Consider the following 12,092-nt stretch of genomic DNA (forward strand, 5'->3'; position numbering starts at 1 on the left):
AAACTAGAGAGCGGCGTGCGTGCCCTGCCTTGTCGCTCTCTCTCCTCTGAGCTGCTTTTCCGCTTTGGGACATGGGCCAGCACAGAGTAGGGTACAGGGAACAGCCCCTGAGACTTGTGCGCTACGTGCAGTAAGTACGCTGTTTGGGGACATTGCTCCTGAGGTCTGACAGCGCTCCTCATGCCACCTCACAAGGAAAAGGCCTCTCTGGTCTCGGGGTCTGTAAGAGTCATGTGTGCATCTCAGCAACTGATATGTTGGTATCTTGTGGATAATGAACCTCATGGGATGGGGTTTCAGCTACTAGAAAGTTCAGAGGACAATTTGGGGCCTGTCTCCATAATGTGTAGGAGCCCAAGGTCTGCGTTTGTATGCCTGTCTCATTCCTAGGTTCTGCTGACTTTTCCAGTTTCTATTTTCCATTTGTCACCCATCACAGGGCCACACCTTTGAATTTTGTTCTCTTGTACACCAAGTCAAGAAGTTACGTTAAGTGCTTTCTGGAATAAGGCATGCTATAAATAAATAAGGCCGTACAAAATAGTAAGTGCTCAAAAAGAAAAGTTTGTTGAATAAATGACTACTTGAATGATTCATCTTGCGGTCCCACCCAGGGCCTTGTACCGAGCAGGTGTTCAGGAAATGAGGGGCAGGATGGTAGAGTGGAAAGCGACAGTTTAGAGATGGGGAGACAACAGCCCTGTCATTTCCTCACGACTAGGACCTTAGCCAAGTTATTTAACCTCTCTTAGCCTCAGTTTCCTCATCTGTAAAATGGGGAGGGTCTCAGCACCCACCTTATCAGAGTTATTGGGAAGACCGAATGAGATTATGTATGTAAAGTGCCTGGTACATAATAGGCACCTAATAAATGGCAGCTGTGGTTATTAATAATAAAAACACCATCAATGTTGACATCAGTATTTAACAGCCTAATTGATAAGGTGTGCAGCATGAATAATGACACTCTCACTCTGCTCAGGCTGGCTAGAGTCTGACAAAGAAGCCACATGTACCCAGTGGGGGCATAAATCGGAAGTGTGCTCCAGGAAGTCCTCTGTTTCCTCAGCTCCCTGTCCCAGGTCTGCTCACCAGCCCAGGGCAGCCCTGGTTACAGTGGTGATGGCAGGAAGCTTCCTGTGCGAGTCCACGGTGGCCCCATCACTCTCTTCCCAGCATGCTCAGGTGCTGAAGACGCTGTCCTGCCTCCCCATCACTCAACTCTCCAGCCTAGTCCTGTCCATCCCTTTTTGGGAAGGCCCTGGCAGTTTTCTCCAAGCCTTCCAGCTCCTTCCTGAGCCCTGACCAGCCCCTCTCCTGGTGACCCCATAAAGGAGCAAATCTGTCATGAACGGTCACTTGCCCTCATTGCTGAATGGGTGTTTGTGTCCCGTGGTGTTCAGGAGGAGCAGTCACAGAGGACCGAAGGCAGCGTCTGGGAGGCATTCCTCTGAGGGTGGGACGTCAGGCAGGAATGTAACCCTCTAATGTTGTTCAGGGGAAGGCAATTTGTCATCGATCCTTGACATGGAAAGCATCCCATGGTGAATTGATGGTCTGCCTAAGTGCTGAAAATTTCTTCAGAGGGGGCACCGTTGTGTAGGGTAGAGGTTCCCAAAGTGTGGTCCTCGACCAAGAGCATCACATGCGAATTCTCCAGCCCCACCCCAGAACTACCCAATCAAAAACTCCAGGTGTGGGCCCCGCCCTCAGTTTTAACAAGCTCTCAGGGTGATTTGGATGCACAGCCAGTTTGCAGACCACAGGAGCAGAGGGGAGCGAGAAGCCTGGATTCCAGCTCTGAGCCTCAGCTACTTCATCTGTCACCAGGAACGATGCTTATGGTGGTGGGCGGGCTTCTGTAAGGGCAATGAGATTAATATGGGAATCGTGCCCGGCATGTGGTTGGTGCTCAGCAATCCCCACACCCTGTCATTCATCAAACCAACTTTTGAGGGTCGGCTGCAGCTAAGACTGTTCTGTGATAGGCACAGAACCAGTCATGCACCCCAAGACAAGGGCTCCATCCAGGAGGAGAAATAAGACAAAGCAAAGGGAACCTTGACTGGAAAGTTTGGTTGGGGCCCAGAATGCCAACCTGAGGATTTTTATTTTAATTGTTCTGTTCCTTTTCTACAAAAAATCAACATAATCCTTGTGATTCCAGCAGCCCCTAGGGTCACCTGGCTCCCTCGCCTCAAACCGCCTCCTGGTCCCCAGTGGGGCTGTTGGAGGAGAAGCCCTGAGCGCCAGGTCCCCCCTAGGCAGGGGGGGCGCGATGGTCCACCTCAGTCACTCCCCGCGCTGGCCGTGGCCCTGCTCCGGAGGAAGGCAGCGGCGGGAGGCCCCCTTATCGGGCGCTGAGGCCCTGGCTGCCTGGAGAGGGCCTGGCTCGTTCCAGGAAAAGGCGCCTGGGAGAGCAGAAACGCGCGTTTGGAATGCGAGCTCCACTCAATGCATTCCATATGGCTGTGGGTGCTGGGCGGCGCTGGGCGCGACCCGGGGGACCCAGGGGTGGGGGATGGACTCTGGCAACCAGCAGCTCCCCTGCTAGGCCCTTGGGCGCCCCTCCCTGCTAGAAGGCACATTCATTGGTGCTCATTTCTTGTCTGTCTCCCCCACCACCCTGTGCGCTGGGATGACGACCACTGATTATCAAGACTAGGGCCGTGCCAGGAACATAGGAGACGTCAGGAGGATGTGATGAGTGAACACCTAATAAACGATTTATTGGTAGAAGGCATTAGGGATTCTCCCCCTTAAATAAACCCAGCACACAAGCCCCCAGAGCAGTCAGCCTCAGTTAACATTCCTGGGAAGCTTGTGTGTGTCAGGACACTCCATGTGTAATGGCAGCCAACCCTCATAACCCAACTGGTCAGGGACTATGTTACCTGACTTTGCCCAGGATGACAATTAGGCTCAGAGCTGGTGATGACCTGCCCAAGGTCACACAGCTAGCAAGGAGCCAGTCAGGATCTGAAAGCAGGTTAAAGGACTCCAGGTCCAGTGCTCTTTCTATCCAAGCTCCAGACGGAGGGAGCCCTGCTGAAGCTGCAATCTGCCTCGGCCTCCCTCGGGGGCTTTCTCACTGGGATCCCAGCGTTACTAAGGCTCATAAAGTAAGGAACTGACCCCTTAAGAATACAAAGCATAGAAACCTCAAGCAAGCTTTTCTTTTCTTTTTAAAAATTTTTCCAGCTTCACTGATGTATAATTGACAAATAAAATTGTCAGAGTTTTTGAGCTTTCAAATTTAAAGGAGAGTGATCACCTTAAAGAGGGATCTGTGTTTTTCATGTTGTGTTTACGAAATCGCTATAATGGCACGATTGCTTGATTAACAGGTTCTTTGGGTAAAACCCTAGAAGCCCTCCGGTTAAAATAAGGAACCCAATATCTATCTAAAGAACACGGAATCAATAATTCAAAAAGATATATGCACCCCTATGTTTATCGCAGCATTATTCACAATAGCCAAGATGTGGAAGCAACCCAAGTGCCCATCAGTGGATGAATGGATAAAGAAGATGTGGTATATATACATAATGGAATACTACTCAGCCATAAAAAAATGAAATCATGCCATTTGCAACAACATGGATGGACTTTGAGGGTATTATGCTAAGCAAAATAAAGCAGACAGAGAAAGACAAATACCAGATGATTTCACCCATATGTGGAAGATAAACAAACACACACACACATAGATAAGGAAAACAGATTGGTGGGTACCAGAGGGGAAAAGGATTGGGGGAGGGCGAAAGGGATAAAGGGGCACATAGGTATAGTGATGGATGAAAACTAGACCATTGATGGAACGCGATGAAGTCGATACAGAAACTGAAATACAGCAGTGTACATCTGAAATTTACACAATGGTATAAGCCCGTATGACCTTAATAAAATAATTTTTAAAATATTAGGAACTAATTCTAACAGTTATTACAACTGTTATTCAGTAGTGACATTATTTCCATATAATTTGCACACTAATGCTTACTAATGTGCACTCAGAATATCCCAAAACGGGGCTGCCAGCTCCCGAGGACTTGCAAAGCCAGGTAGGGGAAGTTAAAAACAGAAAGGGCCCTCCGGGAATCACGGATGGACTGGAAACCTCTCAGCTCCGGCCAATCCTTGTCCTTTGCGGATGTGGGCCCCATGTTGTCAAATCCCATCTTTTTGCTTTTTGTTTATATTGAATAAGGATGTCTGTTGCTACTATTATTTAACACTGATCTAAAAGTTTGAGCCATGACAGTAAGGTGTGAAGCAAGGAGGTGGTGGGAGAAAGATGCTGCCACTTCTTAAGGACTCTGAAATTATTATTATTATTATTATTATTATTTTATTGAATACTTCTGGTACCTTAACAAGGTAGATTATTATTTTATATATTAGTATCATGTCCGTCTTTTACTTACAAGGGAATTGAAGTTCATAGACATGAGTAACTTGTGTATGTTTATCCACCAAATGGTCCTTGTGGCTCCAGAGTGTTAACGGAAATTGGAAAGGAGACAAAATTATTCTGATTTAAAGAGAATCTGTTTGTCCACCTTGAATATCAAGAGAACTAACTGAAAAAGCTACTGGAATTAATAAGAGAATTCAGGAAGGTGATTGGATATAAAAGGCAGTCACAGTCCTGCATTTCTGTACCACCTTCATGCAAACACAACCAATTACAAAAGATAATTTAAAAAAATCTCAATCATAATGACTAACCTTAACAAGAAATGGGAAAGACCATAAGAAAACTACAAATCTTTATTGAGGAAACATAAAAAGATGGAGATTCATTCATACTGCGTTCTTGGATGGGAAAACTGGATATCACAAAGATGTCAACTTTTCTCAAGTTAATTTGCAAGTTTAATGAGATTCCAATTAAAAAACTTTGAAATCTTTGATCACGTTTATTCTATCTGGAAGAATAAAAAGCCAAAAAGAGGTTGAAAAAGAAGAATAATTTTTTAAAAAGTAATCTGACGTGTGAAGCATCATAACACCAGTCATGTCACATTTTAAAACATACTATAAGGCTGTAATATCGAAACAGGGTGATGAGGATGTAAGAAATGGCAATGGATCAGAAGAACGAAGATAGCTCCGAGAGTCCTTGGCACGCCCAGGCTTCGGTGTGTGATAAAGACGGCAGCACAACTCATCCAGTGAAGGGAGACTGGCTCAACTGCTAGGCTAAGACAATTGGCCAGCCATTTGGAAAAAAAGTAAGTCAGAGCCTAGCTTCTCACTTTCTATGAATTAATTTTCTGGTGGAGGAAAGAGTCAAAAGAAAAAAATGAATCCATAAAAATCAAAAGAAAATCTAAATGAATATTTTACACTTAAAGAATATCATTTTAACCTTTTATTCTGAAGTTGCAGAAACAGCACAGAGTTCTTGTGTAACCTGTCACCCAGCTGTCCCCAGTGATAACCTCTTACATAATCATTGGACATGTTCAAAACCAAGAAATTGAAATTGGCCCAACACTATTAATAAACTACAGACCTTATTTGGAAGAGGATTTTTTTTTAAGTAGCTTTATTGGGATTATAATAGTTTATAACATTGTGTAATTTCGGGTGTACATTATTGTTTATCAGTTCCTGAATACACTTCATCGTGCTCACCCCCAGTAGTCTGATTTTCATCCATAACTATACATATGTGCCCCTTTGTCCCTTTTGCCTATCCCTCAACCCCCTTCCCCTCTGGGAACCGCTAATCTGTTCTCTTTGTCTGTGTGTTAGTTTGTCTTCCACATATGAGTGAAGTTATGCAGTATTTGTCTTTCTCTGTCTGGCTTATTTGGCTTAACATCATACCCTCAAGGTCCATCCATGTTGTTGTAAATGGGACAATTTTGTCTTTTTTATGGCTGAGTAGTACTCCATTGTATATATATACCACATCTTCTTTTTCCATTCATCTGTAGAAGGGCACTTGGGTTGCTCCCACATCTTGGCTATTGTGAGTAATGCTGCATTGAACATAATCATATGGGGTGCATAAATCTCTTTGGATCATTGATTTCATGTTCTCTGGATAAATACGCAGTAGTGGGATAGTTGGGTCATATGGTAGTTCTATTTTTAATTTTTTGAGAAATCTTCATACTGTTCTCCATAGTGGCTGCACCAGTTTGCACTCCCACCAGCAGTGTATGAGAGTTCCCTTTTCTCCACATCCTCTCCAACATTTGGTGTTTTTGTCTTGATGATTATAGCCATTCCGACCGATATAAGGTAACATCTCATTGTAGTTTTGATTTGCATTTCCCTAATAATTAGTGATGTTGGGCATCATTTCATGTGTCTGTTGGCCATCTGTATGTCTTCCTTGGAAAAATGTCTGTTCATGTTGAAGGAGGACATTTTAAATAATAAGAAATACAACTCCATTTTAAAAATCAAAATCTTTTGTATGTTAAATGATCATAAATAATAGAAAGGGAAATAATAACGTGAGAAAAAGAGTTGCACCAAGTATGACACACAAATGGTTATTACCATACTTTCTGATGATTGCTCACAAATTAAAAAGAAAAATGCTAACATTTACATAGAAATTTGGACAAAGGGCATGTGTAGACAATTCACCTAAAATGAAATGTAGGTGGTTCATAACCAGGTGAAACAGGTTCCTCCTCCCCAGATACCAAAGGAATCTGTGTTAGAATTTTAAAATGCCATTTCTTATCCAGCAAGTTAGTACAGATGTTAAAAATATAATATAACATAGTGAGGTGAGACAGTACTCTGATACACTACTTGAGAACTTTAAATTGCTATATCATTTCTGGAAAACAACTTTCTATATGTATCAAGAGCCTTAAAAGTGTTCGCATACTTTGGGCCACTCACAGCACTTCTAAGCATCTCTCCTTGGGCAGCGATCAGAGGTACCACCAAAGACTTAAGTACCGGAGTGTTCATCCCAGCAGGATAGAATGGAATTATCTGACAGTAAGGGATGGTTAAATTACTTCCATCCCCTCCATATACTGGAATACATTACCATAAATAATAATTTTTCATAGATTTGTAATGGTATAGAAAATTTAATAATAATATGAAATGGAAAAGGCAAGATAAAGAATGATCCTAATTTTGAACTTGATCCAAATTTTGAAGATTATGTGTGTGTGTCTAGAAGGAAATATACCACCAGGTTAATAGTAGTTATCTCTGTGTAGTGGGATGCTTTTCCGTATTTTCCTCTGCTTTTTAAAAATAATGATCAGCTCTTACTTTTATATTGTTATTTTTAGTGGCTTTATTGAAGTATAATTTACTTACCATAAAATGCACCCTACCTTTATAGTCCTTTAAAGTATTATATACTTTGTGCATTTCAAAACAAATTTACATTTAGAAAATAGAAATGTATTTAAAACTAAAAACAAGTCTCCTAGACTGTATCAGGGTTCCACCAAAGAAACAGAACCATATATATATTGTTTAGAATATATATTGTAATATATATATATATATACATACGCCACTGAATTGTACACTTTAAATGGGTGAATTGTATGGTATGTGAATTATATTTTGATAAAGCTGTTACCAAAAAATTCCTAGCTCTGCCCTCACTAGCCGTGTGACCCTGAAGAGAGACCTGGCCTTTCTCAGCCTCAGTTTCCTTCTCGATAAAGAGGTGACAGTAACAGCAGCGACCTCATGAGGTCGTCGTGACGTTTCAGTGAGAGGGATCCTGTAACTGCTGACTACAGAGCTTGATCGAGTTAAGCCCTTGGTAGAAAACATCAGCAGTGTTTCCTACGGCTCCCTAGGGCCTGGCACTGTGCTGGGCCCATATGTCCTCGACCTCATTTAGTCCCCTAACCGCTGTTATGCCCACTGTGGAGTGGAGGAGAGCGAGGCCAAGCCGCAGCGCTCTAAGAGACCAGCAGCAACTGGAACCGCGTGTGTTCCTGATGCCGCATCTTGAACGCCAAGGCAATCCTGGTTTTCATGTAATTTTGCCCTTATTTGTATGGATCTTCTTAATATTCTGACCCACCTCATTAGGAGATGTCGGGCTGCACACCTGGAAGCTAAGCTTCATCGACCTACCCTCTTTCTTCCGAATCAACTCTCCTTTTCTCTTGCTTAGAATACTTTCCAAGGTATTAAATGCCCCCAGAGAGAGGCCGCGCAGACTGGCGACCGCCCGGAGCCCAGTGGTAGGGCCAGGCCTCCGGGGAAAAGGCTGGGACTCTCCTTTGCCCCCCCGTAGGTTGCAGGGACCCCTTAGCCTCGGCCTCATCATAGAAAACATGCGGATTATGGTAATATTTACTTGCCAGGGATGCTGAGAGGCTGGCTTTCATGCCCTGGAAGGCCCCAAAGCCATGGAGCCGGGTTCTCCAGAGACCCCCATGGGCAGGGAGATGGCAGCCCTGGGGCTGGCCCGCGCCCAGCGAGCTTCAGAGCCAGCTGTGCTGAGGCAGCAAGTACAGCTGCTAAAAATAGAAGTCACGTCTCACAGAGACAGGGGCAGCCCTGAGGCAGGGCTCGTCCCAGGCAGATGGGGGTAGGGCAGGAGAGGGCGAGGACACTCACCCCGACCAGGGCTCCCCACTTGTAGTGTGTGTGGGCGGCTGATCCCTTTACCCAGTGCAAGCCCCCAGACCCAACTAACCACAGAGTGGGTGGGGCCAAGGCAATTGTGTTTCTAGCCAAGGCAAGGGAAAAAGTTGTCCAGGGCTGTCCAGTGGCAATATATAATGTGAGCTGGATATGTAATTCTAAATTTTCTATCAACCTTAGAAAATAAACAGATGAAATTAATTTTAATAATATATTTTATTTAATCTAATCTATCGAAATGTTGGTCATTTCAATGTCATCAATATAAAAATATTAACAAAATAAATTCTCTTTTTTGTACTCTTTGAAATATGGTGTGTATTTTAGACTGACGGCTCATCTCTATTTGGGGTAGTCATGATTCAAGTGCTGTATTAATTTTCAGCTGCTGCTCTGACACATTCTCACAAATTTCACAGCTTGAAACAGCACGAACTTAATTATCTTATGATTCTGGAGGTTAGAAGTCTGAACTGAGTCTTATGGGGCTAAATCAAGGTGTCAGCAGGGCTGTGCTCCTTCTGGAGGTTCCAGGGGAGAATTCCATCCATGACTTTTTCAGCTTCTAGAGGCCGCCCGCATTCCATCTGTCCGTCCATCTTCAAAGCGCGTCCTTCTATGATCTGCATCCCTCGTCCCATCCTCTCTTGCTCTGCTTGGTCACTGATTTGCCTTCTCTGACTCTCACCCTCCTGACTCCCCTTTTTACGACCCTCGTGATTATATTGGGCCCCCCAAATAATCCAGGATAACCTCCCCATCTCAAGATCCTTAATCTCATCTGCAAAGTCCCTTTTGCCGGGTAAGGTGGCATAGTCACAGGTTTGGGGATGAGGAAGTGGATGTCTTGGAGGGTGGCGATTCAGCCTGCCACACGTGCTTCATGCCACATGTGTGAGCGGCTGCTGTCCTGGATGGGACAGTGTTAGGGAATTTAGGCGTAGGGTCTAGCGAGATTTCCTAGCTCCACGCTCCAGCTCAGCCACTCACTCACTGTGGGATCTTGGGCAGGTCACTCTATATGCCTGGTTGACTGTACCTTCCTTGTACATAAAGTGGGGTTGGCAACAACCCACGCTTGGGAAAATGCAACAAGCTACCAGAGAGATAAGTGCTTATTTCACTGTAAAAGGAGAGGGGGTCCAACTGTCAGGTGGGAGGGGGCGCTGCCCTGTCGGGGGAGACTTGAATGCTGGGTGGGTCCTCAGAGGCCTTGGGATTTAGCTGCCTCATTTTACAGATGGGAAAACTGAGGCCCAGCAGGGAGAAGAGGCTTGCCAGAGGGTCCCCAGAGAGTTGGTAGCTGAGCCAGAAAGGGGATCCTGTGGGTGCACTGCTCCCCACCATGTCACACTGCCTGTCCCCTCTGTGACCTCAGCTTCCTCATCTATAAAACGCAAATAAGAGCGGCATATTTTCAGGCCCGTTGTGAAGATGCAGGGATGTCTCAGGTAGGAAGGTGCTCTGGGAACTGAGAGGCTGGGGCACAGGAAGGTCATGATGACCCTGGGCACGGGGCTATGGTCTCCATCCAGGGAGGAGGCTGGCAGCACCCTCTGTCTCTCTGGCCTGTGGTTTCTGGAGCCCCCGGAGGGCCTAAGGGGGCCTGCTGAGCGTCCTCACCAGCTTTTCCTGTTGGTGACAAGGGGACCGTGACCCTTTCCTGGAAAGTGACTTCCCCGAGGCCTGGCCCTCACCTAGCGCTGCTCCTCCTGCGGGGGCTTGGCTGGGGCAGGGGGCCAGGCAAGGGCTCTTTGAGGCCTGGGTGCATAAGCCTGAGCCTGGGGGTCTTGGTTGGCTCCCCCGCTGGCTAGACGTGCTAGCCTGGGCCCGTGCCCTGGCCTCCCTGGGCCCACTGCCCAGTGGGTGGGAGGGGTTAGACCAGAGACGCCTGCAGCCCCCTGAGGTCTAAGATTCTGGGGCTCTCTTCACTGTTCTTACAGGTGCCAATGGTCAAACCATGCCCGAGTCGAACTCTCACCTGCCCTAGGGGGCAAGGCTGCAGGCTGGCGGTAGCCAGGCCAGAGGCAGGAACAGAACAGGAAACCCAGGGTGGCTTCCATCTGTCAGCTTCTCCCCTCCCTGCCAGCATCCCAGCTCCATCCTGAACCTCGGGCAGGGCAGGGCTGTCCTGTGGAGCTGCAAGGGGACCTCTGCACCAGAAGGAGTGGGTGCTGGCATCCATGGTGAGCCTCTGAAAACACCTGACAGCCATTCAAAAAGGACCGCTCTGGATATTAACACCCGAGCTGACTATTTAGGCGGGCTCCAAGCCCATGGGAGGAAGCAGGTACGTCCTGCCTCGAGGTGCAGGAGACACAGGGCTTTTCAGATTCAGCCTCCGAGGGGCACGGTGGCCAGCCTGCTGCACATCCATTCGTTGCTGTCTCCCAAGTGCTACGTCTTGTGGCCCAGGGTGAAGAGAATGTGGGTCCCTCCCTCTTAAAGTCTAAGTGTCATTTTCTAGGCAGGGTCACCAAGGCCCATCGATGAGAAGGGGCTGGCCTCGGGTCAGCCAGTGATTTGGCGGCAGAGTCAGGACTAGCAGGAAGAGGGGCGTTGTGGCCTTGCCTTATGGCTCTTCAGTGGGCTGGAGGCTGTGGGTTAAGACCATAATAATGGTTGTAGTAGTCATACTAGGTGCTGTTTATAAAGCTCCCACTATGTGCTCTCTGTGCTAAGTTCTTGCCATGTGTTGGCTCACTTCATCCCACAACACCCCTATGAGGAACGGATTTATTATCACCATTTTATACATGGGGAAACTGAGGCACAGAGAAGTTTTAACTTGCCCAAGGACACAGCTACTAAATGACAGAGTGAGGACTTGAGCTGGACTCTTGCGTTCCAACACATGCGCTCCTGACCAAATGCAAGTGTGACACTGGGGGAGACAGTCTTAAGTGACCTGCACTCCATGACCCACCACCTAGGGAACGCAGCTCCTGTGCTGTGGGGACGACCTGACTGGTGGCCCTGTGATGGCGGACAGGGCAGGATCCTAGCCAGGGCTGAGCAAAGATTCCCATGGAAAAGGGCCTCCCTCAGTCAGACTTAGCACTCAGAATCCACGCGGTCAGCACTGGAGGCCGGTATCCATCCCCACCTACCTGTTCACTGTGCAGATGGGAAAATGAGCTCAGAGATGGCAGGCATGGCCCAAAGTCCCACAGCAAGAGAATAGAGTCTCTGGAAGGCTGAACACTAGACGCTCTGATGGTCTTGGGGGTTGGGAGTGCTCTCACTGTGCCCACCACACCCCCAAGAGCTGTACACGGGGGCAGGCAACTCCCTGGGGAGGACAGGAGTGGCAGAGAGGACCTCTTCTCCCCGCAGGCCCAGATGCTTGTGTCCCAGGTAGATTGCATTCCACAGCTGGCCCTGGGATTCCTCCACAGATGGAGCTGCGCTTGGGGGTGGGCGTGGGGCTAGAAATCACTTAAAGAGGATCCATAAAGAGGATCTTCAGTATTGATACCAACGAG

The sequence above is a fragment of the Equus caballus genome, chromosome 25 (genome assembly GCF_041296265.1).
Source record: "Equus caballus isolate H_3958 breed thoroughbred chromosome 25, TB-T2T, whole genome shotgun sequence".
NCBI classification, from domain to species: domain Eukaryota; kingdom Metazoa; phylum Chordata; class Mammalia; order Perissodactyla; family Equidae; genus Equus; species Equus caballus.